We start from the raw sequence: 21,123 nt of genomic DNA, 5'->3' as shown, positions 1-21,123 counted from the left end.
AGCGTGAAGTCTGCTGATCCCTAAATTATTCATAACATGGTCCAGACTGATTAAGATTGGCTTGTTAAGGAGCACAAGAAGCAATTAAACTGACAAGGCAGTGCGGCCTTGATGTATACATTTATTATCACAAGAATACCCAAAGTGAATGCCCTTATTAAGCAATGAATTTCACCTCACTGGCCTTCTACCATCGCTGCCACAGGCAGAGAGAGCTAGGAACAACATGTCAAAAGCTAACTCTGAGGAAATGCCTATCTTCAAGTGAAACCGATTTTGTAATGAACCTTTCAGTTCACTCCTGAGGTAATAAATCCTGACTGGTGCATTAATTACTTGATAACATCCCATCAAAATGCAAATGCAGCACTTGACCCATAGGAATGGCTCGCTAGCTGTTAACTCTTCAGGGTATACATAAATTGTCTGTTTTCTTTTATCAAACAGGGCATTTATTTCCATCTTGCTAGGGTGAATGTCACTCTTGCCACCCTCGGCCCCTCTGTGGCCTGACACCACCATTTGCAGAAGACTGTCACTATGTGCCAACATCCTAATCGTACTATTCCTTCACTTTGTACCTTTCAAGAGAAATTCTTCTCCCCCCCCACCCCTTCGTCAACCTTCCCTCCAGCTCAGTGCCCCCCCTTCCTGAAGGAATCTTGCATGTCAAGGACAAAGCTGTAATAGTGTTACAAAGAAGAGCCCCTACCTCTAAAGTACGCTAATCTGTCTTTTCAGTGGCAATACACTAAATAAGGAATTTACTTCCTTGGAGTGATTAAATGAAAGCTGCATGTACATATGAAGCCCGATCCAGCTTAGAGCAGCAAACATATCAAGGAGGCCTAGGAAGAATTCCCCTGAAAGTGTATTTGCCCCACGACAGGAAAGAGTTTTAAGGTGTTTATTTTAATGCCTTCAATAAATATTCAGTGTATCTTCATTAAAAGGGCTAGAAATGGTACACAGTGTGTACCCCTGAAGAGATAGCGAGATGAAGGGAAAAAGCAAAATACTGTATAATAAACATTTGAGATTTTGCAAAAGGCTGTCCAGTTACAGAGTGTTCTCTTAGCCTCTTACAACAGACTTGTTTAGTTGTGGGAACTGTTTCCACAATGAATGTTAATGAGAATTTTTGTTTTATATTGGCTCATTCAAAATTCTGATCTACATCAATAGGTCTGACTCTCCCACCTGGGTCAACCTGCCTTCCAGTCTATTTTATTTGTCTTGAAGGCTTGGTGAAAATCCTTAATTCAGGTTACTAGGCAACCCTGCAGGTGAGAAAATATAATGTTTGGCCTACTCCATTTTTGAATGCACACGGTGGCCTAATGCCTTCAAAATAGACTGCAAAGCATGCGCTGATAATTCTCTGCTACATTCTCTAAAGGCGAGGTCAGAAGAAAATTAATTGATGCTGAAAATAATGACAGAAGGAGAGGCACCACTGAGACTCGGTGTGACTGGCATGTGATAATGTTAGCCAGAATCTCAGCATGTGACTGGACAGTGTGATGAAAAATATACCCTCTGTGAGGGAAAAACAAGTTACAAAACTTAATTAGTTTTTGACACTTCCTAAGTTATTATCTTTTCATTTGGAACATTGCCTTGGGACATCAATACACAAGAAGAAATGAAACATTCTTATTGTAAATATGAAAGAAAGGCGACTTTATATTGTACTTTGTCTCTTTACATTCCTCTTGAATAAACAAAACATATCTCCTACAAGCTGGGGTATAGAAGATAGGGAACAATGAAAACACATCTGCTAAAAGTATGGCGGCATCTTCGTCAACATATGGTCCCATTACAACTGATTACGCAGTTTTACATGAAGAAGAGGATACGTACAAATCAAAAGCGGCCAAAATGAGGCTTTTAGATGGGAGGTGGTTAAAATCATATCACCGATCGCAGGGATGCTTCCTGTGTAGCAAATGCACTTTTAATTTTTTCCACTAAGTTTCCTACCTAGAAGTAATTCACACTGATTACTAAATAACCCTTGTGAGTTGCTTTGTCTTTTGAATTTCAAAAAATACACTTGCCGTGAGCAAAGAATTTCATAAACCAGCAGCTCTCATGCTTGATGAATCATTCTGGTTTTATGCAGTGCTGTGTGATAGAGAACTGAGATAAAATATTCTATCCACAAGCTATTCAGCACAATTTATCATCAGCGGCTCACTAGTCCAGTGATAATACCTGGCTTGCAGATTGTAATGATCAGATTCTGTTTTTATTTCAAACAGGAGCGATTCCGAATACCAGAGTTTTTAATTTACATACATTAGTGAGGTTCAAATGTGGCAAGAGCTACAAGCAAATTCACTTGCAAACTGAACGCTCGCCTTGCATAATGGGTTCCCTTTAGCAATTACTCACCAGTGAAGTACCAGATAAAAATGAAAACAAAAGGAAAAAAGGAAAATCATGATACACACACCATAGTGTGGACGAGCATAATTACTGAAGCACAGTGAAGGTCACGTTTATATCTGTTTTAGTAATGATTTCTTGTATCCTTCCTCTGTATTGAATTCCTAATGCAATCTTCTTTCTATTCTATGGCACTGTATTCTGGTTTTTTCTTTAATTTTCTAAAGTTTCAGGACTAGCTTCCTATTATGCAAAAGCAGCAGCCCATTACCATTAATAGAAGTTATTGTTGCTACTATTTGAAATGACTAAAATATGGAAGCATCTGGTAAATACACTAACATCAAAATCTCAGCAAATTATACCAGGTTGAACATTTAGTAAAACCAACAGGCTTCTAATAAAATACCTCTTCTAGCTACATCACTTTTGCACTGACCACAGTATTGAGCTTGAATTCCCAGCAGCATCATTACTAGACATTTTCTGCCACCTTTCTAAATCTGAAAAGCTTCCTACATTTAGTGGAGATTAGGTAATGCTACAGCCAATCAATAGCAGCTATCAATTCCATACCTTGTTCAGAGGAACAAGTTGATTAAAGTAAGTAAAAAGGATAGTTGAATATGATTTAAATCTAGCTATTTCTTAAACTAATTTGTAGTCAGAAGGAAAAATATTCACTGGCCATTTTTTTTTTTTTTGGAAAAACATTAAGATCAAGAGTTACCAGAATAAACTAGAAAATTCTGCCATATGGTTAATGCTAAATTCTTGTCATGACCAGGCCCTGAGCTTCAGCTCTACAATGAAGTTTCAGTTTTGACTTTTGTTTCGAAGATTTTGGATGTCATAATCTTAGTGATCTGTACTGTAGTCTTTTAAATGGTTAATCTTCATTTTTTTTAAACAATAGCCCTTAAATTGTGTATATGATAGAAAAGTAATATTCCAAAGAAACCATGATGCTATTTCTGTATAAGGGAAATAGCAGGCATGTATGTGAGGATTATAGATTCTATAAAGTAGCTGATAGTGCTTCTAGCACAGGTCCAGTCTAGAGGACCCAGAAGAATTGGCTACAGTACAAAACATGTTGACTTGATCTGATTTCTTAGGCGCCATCTAAATAAATTCATGCTGCAAAATGGGGAAAAGAACAGTGAACTATGAAACAGGTGACTTATGTCCTAGTGCTGGGCCGGCCACTAGCTCACAATGTGACTTTGGGCAAATCATGTGCTCTTTGGGCACCTGGGTTTCCTCACTTTTAAATAGGGACTAGAGCTAGGAAGAGGACTCCAGAATTATGCCAAGTTATGAAATTTTGCAGTTCTATGGTATCTTTTAGTTGCCTCCATTTGGAACAGGAAAGGAGAGTCACTTCAAATTAGATAAGACTGAGTCCTTTTCTTTACCCAGTTTTACCAAGATGGCATAGACGTAGGTCACTCCTTCGTATGCCATGGAAAAAATAGCTTTTATTAGAAATCAGACAATACAACCATGACAGCTGCAGGAGGATGAGGTGAAACATTAAGTTGAGAAACTACCAAAATAAGTGCTGTACTTTTCATTGCTCCGCATTGTTCTAGTTATAGCAACATAATTAGTAAACAGAACAATGTTCACAAGTGTTGAAATGAAACAAATATTTACGAAGTGCCTACTATGTGCCAAACACTGTTTTCACAGCTTGATCTTCATAACAACCTTTGGGGATAGGTGTTAGCACCATTTTACAGTTGAGGAAACTGAAGCAGACAGGTTAAGTGATTTACCTAGGGTCACACAGTTAGTAAATATCTGAGCCCAGATTTGAACATAGGTTTTCCCGACTCTGGAACCAGCAATATCCACTGTTTTACCTAGATACTTGTTATCTAACTAGTTATCTAAGTATTGGGACATCGAATGGTAGTTAGACAAAATACAGTGGTTTCTAGATTTCCCACTGAAGTAGAGGACTATATTTAGTTGCAAATAGTTTCATCCTTCAAGATTAGCAAAAAGGCCAGGGCTGTAATTTAAAGGATTATGAACTTGGTCTAAATTTTAACAAATATATATATGTATATATATATATACATATATATATATATATAGAATGCATATGTGTATATATCTTTTAAGTTACAGAAATATACCTGTATATATTAATAACTAATTTTAAGGCTATACACATAATTCCTATTCCTGAATTTAACCTAGGTCTATGGTAAGGAATCAGGAATACATATTTTAGGCTATTAATACTTAGAAATCATCTTAAAACATCCCCATCTTTTTAACATCTACCTTTAAATGAAAATAGTCTAGCCCATTGTCATAGTACATGTCTATGATCCCTGTTACTTGGAAGGCCTGAGGCTGGTGGATCACTTGAGCCAGGAAGGTCTAAGATGTTGTAGATTAAGCCAGTCACTAAGACTGCCACCATTCTGGGGGTCAGAGAGGGGACAGGTTGGTTCAGAATAGATTGGAGCTCTCATGCCTATCAGCAGTGACTGATTGACCTGAGTGAGGTAAGGAGACCTAGCCTCCCCCAAACCCCCAAACCAAACCAAACCAATCATATTGAACACATCTTCATTCTATTAAAATCATATTTAATGTACTAAGTCACTTTGATAGGCATTGTAAGAGAGGTGGACAGACAGCTGATCTCAGAGTCAGGAAGACCTGAGTTCAAGTTCTGATATACATTAGCTGTGTGACTCCTAGGAAAGTGACTTAACCCCTCAGGGCCCCTAGGTAACTTTCTAAGACTGTAAGCTGCTCTAGCAGTTGATAAATAGAAGTTGCTGACTGCTGCTGATCTACAATGGTAGAGAGAGTTCTCTCATCAGGAGTTCCCCATTCCCATTAAGTTATAGATCTAAACCCTTCCTTCAAAAAGAATCACTTTAGGCTGTATGTAAATAGGTGCACACTATATCTCACATTCAAGAACTATGCAAATTCCAGAGAACCAAGGATATCATTCTCTAAATTTCACCAATTTCACTTCTGTCCTCAATGTGGTCTGTCTAGGTAATCTTTTCCACTTGCTGACTTTATAGATGACTACCAGTTACAGAAATATAGGATATGTCAAGCTAGACGGGGCCTTAATGATCTAGTTCAACACTCTTATTTTACATATGATGAAACTAGCTCTACAAGTTTAAATGATCCTCCCCAAATTATACCCATTGTAAGAAGCAGAGCCAGGTTTCAAGTCTATGTCCTACACCATGTACTCCAAACTTTTGTCCAGACTCCTCCTCCCTTCCCCCGCCCTCATCAATAATCATCGCTTTCTTCAAGTCTTAACTCCACACACCTCCTCCAAGAGGCCAGAGCTGACCAAATCTGTCCTACTTCAATCACTCCTTTATTCTATGCTTCTATATAACATAGATGCTCAATCTCTGATTTCATTTGTATCTGCACCAATGTGGAGAAATGTGTGTAGTGGTAGACTGATGTATAGTAGTATGCCTACTATAAGGTCTTATGCCTACCACTCATTATGTGCTTAATTTACAAAAACATGCAGACTTAAAAAATCACGGGAAGAACCTGGAAGGTCATGATTAAATGATTCAGTTAAATATTTGGATTATTTTTATAGGATTGATGTAGCTCACAGATGGTTTAGGATTAATGTAGTTGATTTATTTCTTTAAACAGACTAATGTGCCTGGGAGACAATAGTAACCAATTTATCTGTACCCACACTGTTAATTTAAAGAGGAAGGAAGCTTTCCACACCCAGATTTCCAATAGGTTTGATGAAAAACTCCCTGAGATCAATTCCTTCAATCCCATGTTTTGGTTTATGGGCTAAAGAATAGACGGTCTTCGGATGCATTACTGCTTTCATGTTTTTGCTGTTCTTATCTCCAAGAGAAAAAGTATTTGTATGATTTTTTTAAGGATTCCAGTTTCTACTTTGAACTCTTTCAAATCCTCTCCTTGCTAGCTGATGGTGGAGGCACTAAGACATCATCAGAATGGCTAATAGGCTAGTCTACAAGTTCTTGAGGAGGTCAGCTCCCCAGGTGATATGTAAGAGCTACAGGTCAGAAGGTTCACAGGTCAGCCTGCTCTTACATCCCTTTCATTTAAACTTAAATTTGAAGATCTATAATGGTGTTCTACTAGTATAAACCAACAGAAAATTTATAAAACATATTATTATCTAAGTAGTACTGGAAACTTGGCCCTTCAAAAAGTCATCTTTAAACTAAACAGAGGGAGCGATTATGGTCTCTTGTGTAAAACACTTTTCTAGTTTGGTTTTATCGCCTAGATAGTATGGAGCTTGGCCGTTTATTGTATTGATCTCAGTACTGCTCATGTGCTCCAAGGGCCAAAAAACTGTAATCTAACAACTGTGGCATACATCACTGCTAGGCAGGAAAAATCTGGGACTGCACATACAGAACAAATCTCCAAAGCACATTTTCTTGGATACTGTACAAGGAAATCTATGTGCGATACTTGTGAGAACTGAATCTAACACAAAAGCTCCCTGGGTGGAGGAGGAAAAATCATTTTTGTATAATAACAGTTGAAAAATAAAATTACTATCTGCATGTAAAGTCCAGGAACTTTTAACCTTTTAGTTATAACTGTGAAGAAAGGATCATTTATGAACAGGGGGAAATTTTGTTTTTTATACTTTTAGAATTAGAAAGAAATAATCCAACATTCAAAAGAAAGGTGATCCTAGGTTGGAATCCTCATAGACCACTTCAGCTCAGGGAAAATGTTTACAGCTGAGTTCCAAACCTTTGAAAAATTGGAATTATAATGAAAATAACAGACACAGACTTCATTAAGACAGCAAGAATAACACTGTTAAAATGAAAAATAAAATGAAATACTTGACAAGTTGGTATTTATTAGCGATTACTAAAGAGTCCAATGTGAGTGAAGATCAGCTTTCTTTTTTTTGTGATTGAAGGTCAACTCTCTTTTTGGAGAGGCTAATATTTTTGTTGTTTAGAAAACAGAGAAGGATGATTACTTTAAGCCGTTTTCTAAAGAGATGTTCTAATTAGTGTACTAAGATTTTCTCATATATGTTCCCCCTCCACTTGTTTTCCCACCTCTAACCATCATCACATTATTTTCATTACTTTTGGCTCCTATTGACAGTACGATATTATGGATCTCAATAATAATATTAAATTATATTGTCCAAAATAAAAACAGAGTAACCTAACTAAAATGAGCCTCTTGGCTCTTAAACATACATCAACATATTTACACAGGCCCACCTTGTATTGGGAAAATGACAATTGGTACATGAAACATTGCTTTTGTCCTGCCATGAAACAGAAGAAAAGGCACCCTTCACTAGTGTATAACTATAAAACACCCTGTCCTAATGAATGTCTCTATAGTGAAAATCTATTTCCAGTGGCCAATCCATCCCTAATAGCTGGTCTATTGTGATCGAACCATCCCATTTGTGATAGTAAACTACTCTGTTATGCCATCTAAACATATTACATAAAAACAGACCTTGAATGAAATCATTCATTAGAAAACAACTCATTCTAATGAGAATCACTGATTAGGCTACAGATCAATTTATGCCTCACATGTCATACTTAGTATATATGACATAAAGACTAGGATATAGATGTTATTCTTATCCCCTAATACCAACATCAAAACTGGAAATTCCTCAAAAATATGCATGCACACACATATATTCATATATGTGTGTACATGTATTGTTGTTCAATATTTTCAGTTGTGTCTGACTCTTTATAACTCTATTTGGGGTATTCTTGACAAAGATACCAGAGGGATTTGCTATATCCTTCTCCAGCTCATTTTATAGATGGGGAAACTGAGGCAGAGAGGGGTAAGCGACTTGCCCAGGGTCACACAGCTGGTAAGTGTCTGAGGCCAGATTTGAAATCAGGAAGATGATCTTCCTGACTCCAGACGTGGCACTCTATCCGCTGCACCACCTATCTGCCCTTATATATACAAGTGTCTATGTTTAAATATACTAATTAGATGAAAAAGACTGTCTCCTTATTTATATTCACACAAATGCAGAAGAGAAAATATATGTATAATAACATGGAGAAAAAGTGATATCCCACAGTTTCCAATTTTTTTTTTAACACATTCACTTATTCATCCCAAGATAAGCTAAAGTAGGGCCTTAAATCAGTTCGTGTAAGGTAACAATCCTTCCTTCTTATGGTTTTTCTGCTCTGCGTTATGAGGAAGAATCTGATGAACAACCCCCATCGCTATTGGGCGGCCGTTACAGTGTCCTGCTAGTCTGGCCAAGTTATTAGGTCAGACGCTAACTTCCTAAGTAGAAAAATGATGTGGTTGCCTTTGTCCTCTTTGCAGTAATGGTGGGAGTCAGTACTAATTAAGGCCCTGCGGCAATGTGGTTCCAGAGAGGTCAGACTTCTTCTGGCACCTAAACAGTACTCAACTCAAAGAAACTGCCCCTAATCTGAAATGATGTGATGTGGGGATGGTCATTCAGCTTCCCTGTATATTTAAAGGAAAATGACAGTTAATGACAGGGGTGTCAAAAAAAGAGCAGATGGAAAAGCTGAGAAAATGTCACCGTGTGGTCAAGTTTATCCACAATTAGTTACTACACTTATCAAACAAAGATTATTAAAATACATCGGAGCCCTGAGGTGCCCAGTTATAACTTTTGTATTACTAAAATGTGGTGAAAAAGAAATCTTTATCATGTATACAAGTAGAATAAATAATTTGGGACAAATCAAGGCCCATTTGCTCTAGGTCTCCTCTACGCTGTAGCTTCTTTTTGGTTTTTAAAACCAACAAAGTCATCCTTCCCAGTGGTACTCCAGAATTACTGACCTATAATTATTATTAGTTTTGTTTTATTAATAATGCTATGAATAATAAATACAAATCAAGAGAACATTGTTAAAGTTCTTACTGGGAATAACCATTGTAGTAATTAATCTTCAAGTCATTTTCTTTGTCCCCCTTCAGGCACAGAACTTGGGAAACCAAAGCAATATTCAAAACAGAAACCAAGATTTATTGTCAGTTAGTTATAATAGACACCTGCACAGCTTACTAATTACTACAAAACCATACGGTCTGTTGGCACAAATCCTTTCCCATTCTCTTTTTTTATCTACCCCTAGTGACACACCTGCAAGCCTGTAATTGACATTGTATTTATCTCAGGAGTCCTTGTTAGCATTGTTCACAATGGTATAGCTTTGGTAGTATGGTGCTTCTACTCTTCAACCTTCTCTTTTGGGGAAGTTTATGGCTAGTTGCTAAATATTTGCTTCAGGGTAAAGTTGGATGTGTGAGGTTTCAGTCTTGGGACACAGGTTTCAAACTACACTATGTGCAAGAAATTTGACATTTGTATTTGTAACTTGAAAGATTTCTTGGTTTATGTAATTCAATAGTGAACATTTAAAAATTCTCTTGATTATCAGTTATGCAGTTTTTCTATAAAAGCCATACTAATGTTTACCTTTTTAAGTTCCTGATGTTTGCATTTTCAATACTTAATTCAAAGCCATATCACCAATGATCCCAATTAAAGCATTTTTGTCCCATTATCAAGAGTAGGATATCACAATGTCTTTCAGAAAGAAGATTTTTGAGATGGCTACAACAACCCGTACCAAATTTGTAAAGGGATGAATTTGTAATGCTGTAATCTTAACATAGAAATGTCAAGAGAACTAGAGGAAGACGCCTAGTTTAATGTACTTAAGTGATCTCCTTAAGGTGGATCAGGTAAGATCAGACTTAGAACTAGAAGGAACCTTAGAAATCCTCTTGTCCAAACTCATGATTTTACTGATAAGGAAATTGAATCTCAGGAGATAAAATGACCACCAAGGTCATACAGGTAGTAAATGGTCAGGATTTGAACTCAGATTCTTTCAAGCATCAACATTGCTATGAAAATAAGTTTGCACACTTAAACAGAGTGTAGTTTTTTTCCTTCTTAGATCGAAAACAAACGTTTTTTAAGCACCTACGGTGCTCCAGGCACTGAGTTAAGTGCTGGTGATAGAGATGCAAAAAAAAAAAAAAACAATCCCAATTCTCAAGGAATTTCCTTTACAAAACAGCTCCAGAATTCTTTTAATAACATACTTTAAACCCACAAGTCTACTACAAAATCTATGGGATATTTACAGTATGAGGACAGGAGGAGTGATGATAGATGAAAGAAATAAAAGAGAAATTGGGAAAAAGCAAGATCATTATACCACTTGAAATTCAATCAGATTCCTAGTTGGTTGAAGGGAATACCCCTCCAAAGCAAATGAGTAGTAACTTGCTCAAAGAAACGTTAAAAAATTGTTCTAGACAGTACTGATGCAAAAGTAGTTCCAAATCTACTTCCTTGTTCTCCCTGACTTTTTCTTTTGTTTTGGATAGGGAAGAAAATGTTAACATGAAGAGCTCATCTAAAAATTTCTGGTTGAGTTCTACAGTAGAACAGTTAGCCAAGATGAGAGCTACAGGCCTCTGGCCTCCTGGCCCCTTTAAAAATTCTTCTCTGGTTGAGTGGTTGTTAGTCATCCAAAGAAGCCCCCATTATCCCTCCTTCTGGGTTGCACATAAGCTTGGGATGGTGTCCCCGGGGAACCTCAAAAGGTAGTAGGCTTCTGAAACAGAATCATTTTAATTTTGGTATCATAGCATCAAGTCGAAAATTTATTTCCTACAGCATGAAGATATACAGTTGTTTAATTCAACAACAACACAACTCAGTTGTCCAATAAATCTCAAGAAAAATGAAGCAGAAAGTTGCCTTAAATGGAAGATTCACTAGGTCCACCCATATAGAATTTTTAGCATAGATTTAATTATAGACACCGTTTTATAATATGCAATGAAAGATTCTTTCAAGGTAGAAATAAAATAATATTTTAAAAATAAAATTTAATTTTTGGTATTTATCTTTTTTAAAAACGAGTTTATTTACTAAAGGTATCTCAAAAGTTTTTTGAAAGTTAGTTTATTATTCAGGTTGTCCCAAAAGCCTTAGTAAGGTTTGTAAGCTTCAAACTGCACTAGGACTTTGGGGGCATTCTGTATTTAAATGTAAATACTTTTAAAAGTTAATTTGCTATTAGGAAAGGTGATCATCTTTGTTGGAACTTCTGCTTTCTTCAATGTTAGCAAACGCATTTCTACAAGTGTGGAAAAACTTTTTATAGATTTATCAACATGCGAATATATTTAGACATAAATTGTGAGATAATGTTGGGGGGGAAGCCTCTACAAGTAGCCAATTTGTGTAAGCAAATGAAGTTAAAGAAATACCATACATTTTTAAAAATATCAAAACACATTTAAATGATGAATTGCATTTCCTCATAAAAGTTGCTATGATCACATTAAATAATAGAGGTATTTTTAAAAAAATCTAAATACATGTGTACATGTATTTACATATTTATATGACATACTATAAAGACACTAATGAAGTAGGCTATTATCCCTGAAATACCATAATACTATTTTCAGTTTCATTAAAAGCACAGAAATTAAACTATTCTAAACTCTACACAAATAAAAAGGAGAATAATTCAGGTCCCAAATCCACAACATGAAATGGAGATTTGGCAATTATATAGCTTATTTGATTAATGTTGATAAAGAAACTGGATAGTTTTGTCCCAAGAATCTATTGGAGTACTAAATGGCCTGTGTTGACTGTCTAAATTGAATATCTAAACTGGTTAAATGCCAAATGCAGTCTTTCATCTTAGCACAGAAAGATGAGTTGGCAGTTACTTAGTTAATTGGATCAATCAAGATAGCCTTAAACTGCCTATTACCATATGCACAAGTTCATTACTTGCCAAAATATTGGTTTGATATTACAAAGCCATAATTTAAGGCTCACCTTAGTAGTTTTATTACCATTATTTTGATTAAATAAACCATGCAAGAAGGTCAATAGTATCATATTAAAGAAGTATTTTTAGTCAAAATATTTTTAGCCATCTCATGGAAATTCAAAATAGTAGAAAAAGAACAGTGCCCAGAATTGGGGAACTAATGGTCTCAGCTATGTTTTGCCCTAGTCAAATGGCATCTGGACTATTATACTCATTTTTCAGTATCACATTTTAGGATGGATAAGCTGGAAAATATCTAGAGGAGAGGAATCAGGAAGCAGAATTTAGATTATGTCATTTGAGACTTAACTGAAGGAACCAGGACTGTGTGGGCTAGACGAAATACACATAGGTAGGGCACAGTAGCTATCTTCAAGGATGCGAAGGGCTGTCATGTTCTGTTTGCTCTCAACAGGTACAAGGAGGCACAATATGTAGAATGGTGCAAAGAGGCAGATTTAGGTACAATGAAGGGCACCACTTTCTGAAAATTAAAGCTATCCACCACTGGAATTCATTGCCTCATTGCAGGTTGTTTTTTTGTTTGTTTATTTGTTTTAGCAAAGACTGTATGACTATCTGCCATCTATACTCTAGTGCATTCCTGACACAAGAACAAGTTGGACTAGGTTTTCATTGAGGTTTCTTCTGAATTTGAGATTCAGTTCTGTGATAGCTACTTTGTTCAATGAAGATTCATTCTTCATACTCATCAGGGAAAATTGTTAGTTGTTTTGTAGAATTTTAAAGTCTACAAAGATTTGATCTTAGGTGAATGTAGTCTGCTTTAGTTCAGGCAGAGTCATTCAATATTGAGCCTAGCAAGCATCTTGGCTGGTCATAAGATGACAAGTAAATGTCTTAATCAGAATCATTCCACAATACGCCAGCTTAAAAGGAATAGTTTCTGTGAAACATTTCAGTGACGCTATCTGATTGTGATATTTAGATATTAAGGCTATGTCTATGCCATGCCAAATTAATTAATTAATTAGGTCATTCAGTCACTATTTTTCTAATTCAACCATTAATTTAGCATGATGTACTTCACAGTGACTTAGTTTTCATTTTTCCCCCTTTTGATATTATTTCTACATAGGCAAAGACACTGATTTCTGAATCAAGTTAGAGCAATCTGACTGGGTATGATGAAGAATCTATTAAAAATTATCTTAGAAATAACTTTTTTCAACTAGCTAGCAAAATTATTCACTTAGTCCCATATACCTGTAATGACTCCAAAAAAGATGACCCAGAAGAAATACCAATTAATCATAATGAATAATTTTTGAGTCCCTATTATGTGATCAGCACATTCCAATCATTGTAAATGACAGAAAAGAAAAAAATAAAACAATAAACATCCAAGATCTTACATTTAGCTAGTGAGATAAGACTAACCCATTTGAAACACTGATGACCAATACAAAGCAGCATAGAATCAAATAATAAACTGAGTGGCAGAGAATTCAACAGAGAGATCAGTGAGGACTAAGAGTCTTCAAGGAAGATAATACTTTAAGATTTAGATAAGCAGATGGAAGAATGGCCAAGATTGGACACTAGGGTAAGGAATCAATAAAGCTGAGAAGAGGGAGTCAAGGTTGAGCAAGTTGTGTTCGTGATATATTGAGATTAGTTTGACTAGGAAAGAAAGAGGAATGTGAAAGAACACTTTAACCAGTGAGAAGCAATACAAAGTCTATATCCTAGAACCACCTCACATCTGTACCATACTAGCTAGCTGAAAGATATTGCATTCTATTGGTTGATAACTAAAAAATAAAAAACAAAAAAACAAAACAAAAACCCAACAACAATACAGAACAGCTTGAAATATTAACAGTATGCCAGAATACATTTACACTATATACTGCCACATTACGTTAGTATATCTGTGCTTTGAATTATTTTTCCAGTGGTGGTAAAGGGTTTGTATTAAGCTATCCCTTGATCTCCAGTTCCTCTGTGGCCAATAGTATATATTTGCACCATAGCAGCTGTGGTTCAGAGTTGTGAAGATGACTACCAAACAGAAGACAAGTCACTGATCTACCAAAGAGAAGACAAGTCACTGATCACAGGGTAACATTTCATATGTAAGCAAAACTCTTAATGTAAATTTCTTTACTTTGGTCATTATTCATCATTATGAATTGGAGTACTGAGGAAACTGACAAGTAAGAGATTGAACCATATGCCTTTTCATTTGGACTTGGTTTTTACGGAATACAAATTAAAGAATGCAGGTGGACTACTGATTTAAAATTATATTATGATAAAATGTCCACCCTTTAAAATCATCACATTCTGAAAATTTATTTACTGTCTATGAAATAACTTTGCTGCAATTGTTAGTATCTCATCACTGCCTAATTTACTTTCCTGGTTACATGGGCCTAAGGATTACCTGGTTATACTATCTCTTTCCCCAGAACTTTTAAAGTAGCACAAGTTTTTTCTTCATATGTGAGACTAAAGTAAATTTATATTGTATATTATATTGGTGACTTTACCAAAATTTACCAAAGTTTTTATAGCAATGAATACAGAAAACAAATCAACTCTAAGGTATTGAGATATTTCCACTTCTGTACAAAATCTTTGGAGAAGAGCAAACTGATGCCTGCCATACAATTCTGAGTGTGAGTATTTTAATATGGGAATGGGTTTTCCCTCCCTTGCCCTTTTTTTGTGAACTTCAAAAGATTTATTTTTTCCCTAACTAGTTTCATAGACAAAACATCCAATTGGCTCTCAATGAGTCACTACAGGCCAGGTTAAGTACAAAAATTTTGATTGGCTTTCAATAGGCAACCATTCCTAAAGCAACGGCTGCATACCAATTGAAGGGGAGAATCAAGCCAGCCAAATAGCCACTTGTTTCTGAATATCTAGAAAATTGAGATAAAAGTGTTTTCCTAGCAAGAATTATCCAGATAATTGTCTCAATTCTCCACTTCACTTGGCATGTGTAGACATAGTTTTAATATCCTATGTCTACTGAAACGTCTTTTTATTTCAAATAAGAATAATAGCTGCAGTCAAGTATGTTAATGTCCGTAATCATTGTAATTTTTGCAAATTATAACTGTCAGTGGCCACAAACCTACCCAATGAAAACAGAAGGTAACAATTTAGCCTTTATATTACTACTCTCAGAAAAGAAGAGCCACTTGTAGGAAACTTAAGTAGTAAGGCAAGTTTATAACATTTATGCTAAAAATAGGAGGCTTTTTCTCCTCTAATGGGACTATTTCCATAGTACCTTTTGCTGACTTTTTTCTTTTCTTTTCTTTTTTTTTTTTGGTAAGCAAGATTCATAGCCAAAAATTGGACCACAGCTTTCCATTTACATCACTTGGTGATGATATACTTGAGTAGTTCCACTTCTGTAGAAAACTTTTGGAGAACAAAATTAGATTCACAGCTTTAAACTAAACCTATTTACATACAAATATTAAAACAGCCTGATGCCCCAAAGGGAATAAAATTCACCCAATTCTTTTCTTATCACATGTTCACATGAATATTATATTTTTTTATTCCACATAGAAGCTAAAAGTATCCTGAAGAGAAAGAAAATATGGAATATAATATAAATTAATGTGGCTGAAAATTTATTTTTGCCTCAGAGTGCTTAAAGAACTATATGTTCTTATGGCTTCCCTTTTGAAGAAAATTGTAGGTTTATCAAAAATTTCCAAATGACAAGAACAACATTAAGTTCTGTGTGTGTATTAGAATTGAAGAGATTACATATATTAAGTATAGTTTTTTCATCTTCTTCTTAGAACTTCTTAATTTCTCATGTTGCATACCAAAATCTCCATCTCCACCAATCTTTAGTTTTAAAGGTTCCCCCAAATGACATCACACAGAAAATATTAAAGAATTCATTTATAAGGTATATACATATATATTTGTTTTAAAAAGAAATAATTATCAAATGCCATTTTTTTGTGTAGAAAGAAATGACAGGAACTGAAGCATAACTATTGAATTAATGCATTTATATATACAAAATTATACTAGAAGAGTTTGAAAAGAAATTCACTAGGGACATTTCATCAGATATTTACAACGAAGCTTCATCAGATAGTACTTATTTTTCTTAATTACATGCTGTTTGGAGATTTTTAAATGTCATATACTTTAAGTCTAAAGTTAATCCTGCAGTGTTCCTGCTGTACATTCTAACTGTCCTCCAAATAATTACAGAGTGGAGACTTGACTGTCATTCATGTGTATCCATTCCATTGTGTGAGGAGCAAAAGAAAATGGTTGCCCATACATTAGCACATCACCCATGGCTAGCGCAATGACAAGATAGATTAGGATGTATATTAAATCTCACACATGACTGCCTTTCTGTATCAAGGTAAAAAATACTTGCTCTTACATACATTAGAGACCAGAGTTGGACTGACATCTACATTAATATCGACAGCATATCAACATTTTTTTTTACATTTACTGAGTCCATAAGTAGTCTAAAACTGGTAAAAGTTGGATAGCAAAAAGGAAAAAAAAGAGTAGACAGTATTATTTTCTCATATCTAAAAAAATTTTAACCCCTAAATAGGGAGATGCCTTTAGGAATGATCAGTCCTACAGCTATACATCAACTGGTATACACAGCTGTGACTTGGTAATTCAATCTCATTTGTCAAAGAGGAATTTAGATAAGGAATGGTTCTAGAAAAAGAAACCATTGCACATAAATATTATGTAGGCGTATATATGTATATAGGTGCACATATATTAATACATATATAGAACACCACTTATAAAAATGTTAGATTAACATCATTGTATTACTTCACTCTCCTGTGTATTATTTCCAGTGGCATGTTAAATTTTCAGTAATCCATTTCCATAATAACAAGAGACAAATGTGTACAATACTTGTAAAAATGTGAAATGCCTGCTTTCCTAGTTTATAATATGTATGAATGCATGTATGTATGTATATGTACATATACATATATTTATTCACTATGTTCAGAAATAACTTGAGCTAGAAGCACTATGTAAGTTAGGTGAGAGAAGATATTTTATTATTTACCTTTGTTGTAAAATCTCCCATAAATAAGTAGTAGCATCTTTATCCCAAGCCAATGTCTGGGTGTCATTAATAATTAAATGTTGCTTTCCAATGATAGCTATTTTATGTTCCCTAGCTTTTGAAATATATTATCTTCACCATGAAGCTCAAACATGCTATTAATGCTTTTAAGTTGCCCACACATTTTATGTACATGCACAAGGATGCTAGGAAATAAAATGTTCATTCCCTAGCATTTGTCTATACTTGCAATGTTGTTGAAAGAGGAGAAATGAAAAGAAATCAATAAAAAAGCCTTAAAAACAAACAAACAAACAAAAAATCCGGGTGTCCATTAGAGTCTGTTATTGGCCTAAAGCTGATATGTAAATGGCTGTCATTTCAATTTTAGTAATTAAGCTATGGTTGGGAGCATCTTAGAGCATCATCATTCAGCAGAAACAAAATCATAAGACAACCATGAAAAGTTCTTTAGATTTGAAATGCACCAAGAAGCAAAATTTCAAGCGCTGTTCATCTCAAAAGTCAGACAAGCTTTTATTACAGCATGTTTCTGACAAAAGACTATCTTTTTCTCCCTGTTTCAGTGTGCTGTGGAAGATGATGCGACTTAAAGCGATGTTCTCAATAATAATGATCATGGTAAGATCCAAGCTTTCATTTATGCAGGTCCTTGAAAATGATGCTGAAACAAGCCATGTCTAAATTGAGCTTATGGACGTAAGCTCTTCCATCAGATAACCTACAGGTAAACAAAGATCAGGAAGAAGAGGCCTCTCTGTTAAGTTCTGCTAATGCTATTTTAGCCTCTTCTAGCAAGATATACACACACAGAGACACACGCACATGCACACATATACATGTTTATAAATATATGTGTATATATGTATATATCTTCATTAGAAAAGATACAGAGACACACTTGGAACAGAATTGTAGCTAGCAATCTAGTGCTTGAGATGTTTACCGCATTCAAAATGATTAATATCAATAAAGCCTACTGAAAAGGTAAAAAAATCATTTTAACATTCAGTGATATTATCATGATCATCGGAATGGATTATTTTTAAATTCAGTATGTATTTCCTATTTGTGCTCAATAAAGTGATGAGGCTGCAGCTGTTTCAATTATTTTCACAAATACTAGAAATTAAGAAATTAACATTTGGAATAATAATAAAGTTGTGGAGCCAGTACTCATTTTGTTTTTGAGAGTATATTATGTCAAATTCCTACAGCTGTCCATTTTGTATTTTTAGGTTGCTTTTCACTGACTTCAAGTCTGGATTTTCCTCCCTTGTGAGTCCTCCCCACCAACCAATAGTATAAAATAGAGACTAGAGAAGGATACTATCAAGAGTAAAACAGGCTTTTAGATTAAATAATGTTTAAGTAGTGGAGAAAATAGTCTGTCAAATTTCAAGATTCTTCAAAAGCAGAGGTTTAAATCATTCGGATAATTTCCTTTCTATTGCAACTGCACTGTTATAAATTCAGAAGCCAGACATTTTTAAATACTATTGCAGAAAACATCTTTTGTTCCTACATCTTACTCTTAACAAGGACTAAGGGATGCCCCATTTATAACATTTCCAATTCGTAGAGTCCACATGTGGCCACGTACAAAGATCGCCAGACACAGTGTACATTTCAAAAAAGCTAAACCTCATAAATCTCCAGAAATTCCTCACATCTATTATGTTTACCTTCTGCTGCTGATGAGCCTGTTGGGCTCTGTACAGAGGAAATTACAAGCGCTCCAGAAGATTTGGCAAGAAGATGCTAGAAGAAACAATGGGCAAAAAAAGAATTCTTAACTGAAGCATCACATCCAGCTTTGGCTACCATTTACATATTTGAGATTACAGCTAGTAAAATGGAAATTCCATTGAAATGGAATAAATTGTTTTCTGAAATCCCTATCTGATTACTGTTGGTGATGTCTGAAATTAAACATGTTAAGCTACACTCAATATACTTTATGGAATTCAACTGCAGATTCAGATTCATATTGAAAAGCTGTCTGTTTATGCAATTTTCCAATTTAGAACAAAGGGATTTGTATCCATCCAAAATTTCTATTCCCATCCTAGTGCTCATTTCTCTATTAATCTATATCACCAAAAATGTCTTCTTTTACTTAATAGATGATTGGAAACTGTTGTAACAGCTGCTAACTAGTAAGGAAATACCAGTAGAAATATTTTATAGTCACATGGCTAAATACCACTGGAAATTTGCTTATATTTGATGCCAAGTAAAATGCTTATTTTTAAGGCATATTTTGTGGAGTGATAAAAAATTAATAGGTCAAAAATATTCTACTGAAGCTACATAGACACAATGCCAATACAACCCACTGAAAGTGAAAAACATTTAATATCTGTTTTTTTAAAAAAAAAGGTATGATGCTAAGTAACCAGTTCAATTGATTTTTTCATTCACTGAATTGTTTTGTCCCTGTGTAGATATGTCCTAATAATCCACACAAGAGCCCATGTTAAAGAAAATTAAATTTTCTTAATTTTTGAAGGCAATTTAAACTTAGAGGTATTTGTTAAAAAATATAGCTGCTATTTTTATTACACTTCAAGCCACCAAAAATGTCTATATGAAGAAGTGTAAATGTGTTATGCCATGACAGAGGGTAAAAAGAATCACTCCTAAAAATGTTTGGATTAACAGCTATTGCTAGAAAAAAGGGTTGGACTAAGAAAAATAATGACCATCTCTACTCAAGATATAATAGTAACAATTCAGTTCTATCTACCTTAAAAAAGTACATTATAGAATCAAACTATTTCTTAGACATGCACTTTACCAAATCTGAAAACAGCAACAAAACCTTTACTTATTTGCTAGCACCAATGCCTATGTATTAGCTTATAAAGTCCAATTATATAGTTTCCCCACAAGACCTGATTCTTAAAACCATCCACAAAATAGTATTTTTAACTAAGCAGATAACATTCGTCATTCCAGGACAATATATTATACTTAGAAAAAATAACCAACACATATACTCAACTCCAGGATGCCTTGATCCCAAGCATACTACCATCTTACAGGATGCTATTGCCAATTACTTCAAATAAACCTCATACCCTGAATTCTAGTTTTCCCCCTCTTAAATACTGTCTACCTTTAATTATAGCTACTAAGTAGTATTTAAAAACCTTCATAATATCTATTCTTATCTCTCTGGAAATCACTAGAGTGCCTTTGCAAACTTTGGTCCCAAATGCCTTTGGAACTGTTTGGCATCTGGCCAAAGGAGAGCATGAGAAGGCTAGATAAGCGCCAACAGTTAAAGAGAGACTTAAAAAAATTTCCATTCTAATGAATAAAAACTGCTAAACTAAGGAGTGTTAGCAAGGGACTTATAAAAGATATGGCATAGGTTATTAAAACACTATCCTTATTACAAGAATTTTTCCTCACTGATATCATTTGGTTTATTGAATGAGTTAACCTCATATTTCCCCCTCACTCCATCTTTCCTTTCATACAACTGGCTCTGTAGTTGAAGAATACGAAGCAAGCTTCTTGGGGGACACTAACAAGACAGGTTCTACGGAAGGTGAGCTCCTTATGATGGAGCTCTTGAAAATGAGCTCTTAATTACTTTCCATGAAATAGTGAGCAAGAAAATAGCTAACGAGATGCCAACCAACCCAAGATTCAATATTCAGTCCAGGCAAGTAGAAGACGTAGTGTTTGGTGGGGCTTAAAATCTACATGCAGTGGTTGGCACACTGAAAT

General features: G+C 34.9%; 1 protein-coding gene across 7 annotated transcripts in view; it reads right to left on the bottom strand.

Annotated features, from left to right (window-relative positions):
* ZFHX4 (zinc finger homeobox 4) overlaps positions 1-21,123 on the bottom strand; it is a 228,077-nt gene that overhangs the window by 80,834 nt on the left and 126,120 nt on the right. The window lies entirely within an intron of this gene.

Source organism: Notamacropus eugenii, chromosome 4 (genome assembly GCF_028372415.1).
Source record: "Notamacropus eugenii isolate mMacEug1 chromosome 4, mMacEug1.pri_v2, whole genome shotgun sequence".
Classification (NCBI taxonomy): Eukaryota; Metazoa; Chordata; class Mammalia; order Diprotodontia; family Macropodidae; genus Notamacropus; species Notamacropus eugenii.
Note: the sequence above shows the minus strand (reverse complement) of the source record. Positions and strands in the feature narration are given on the sequence as shown.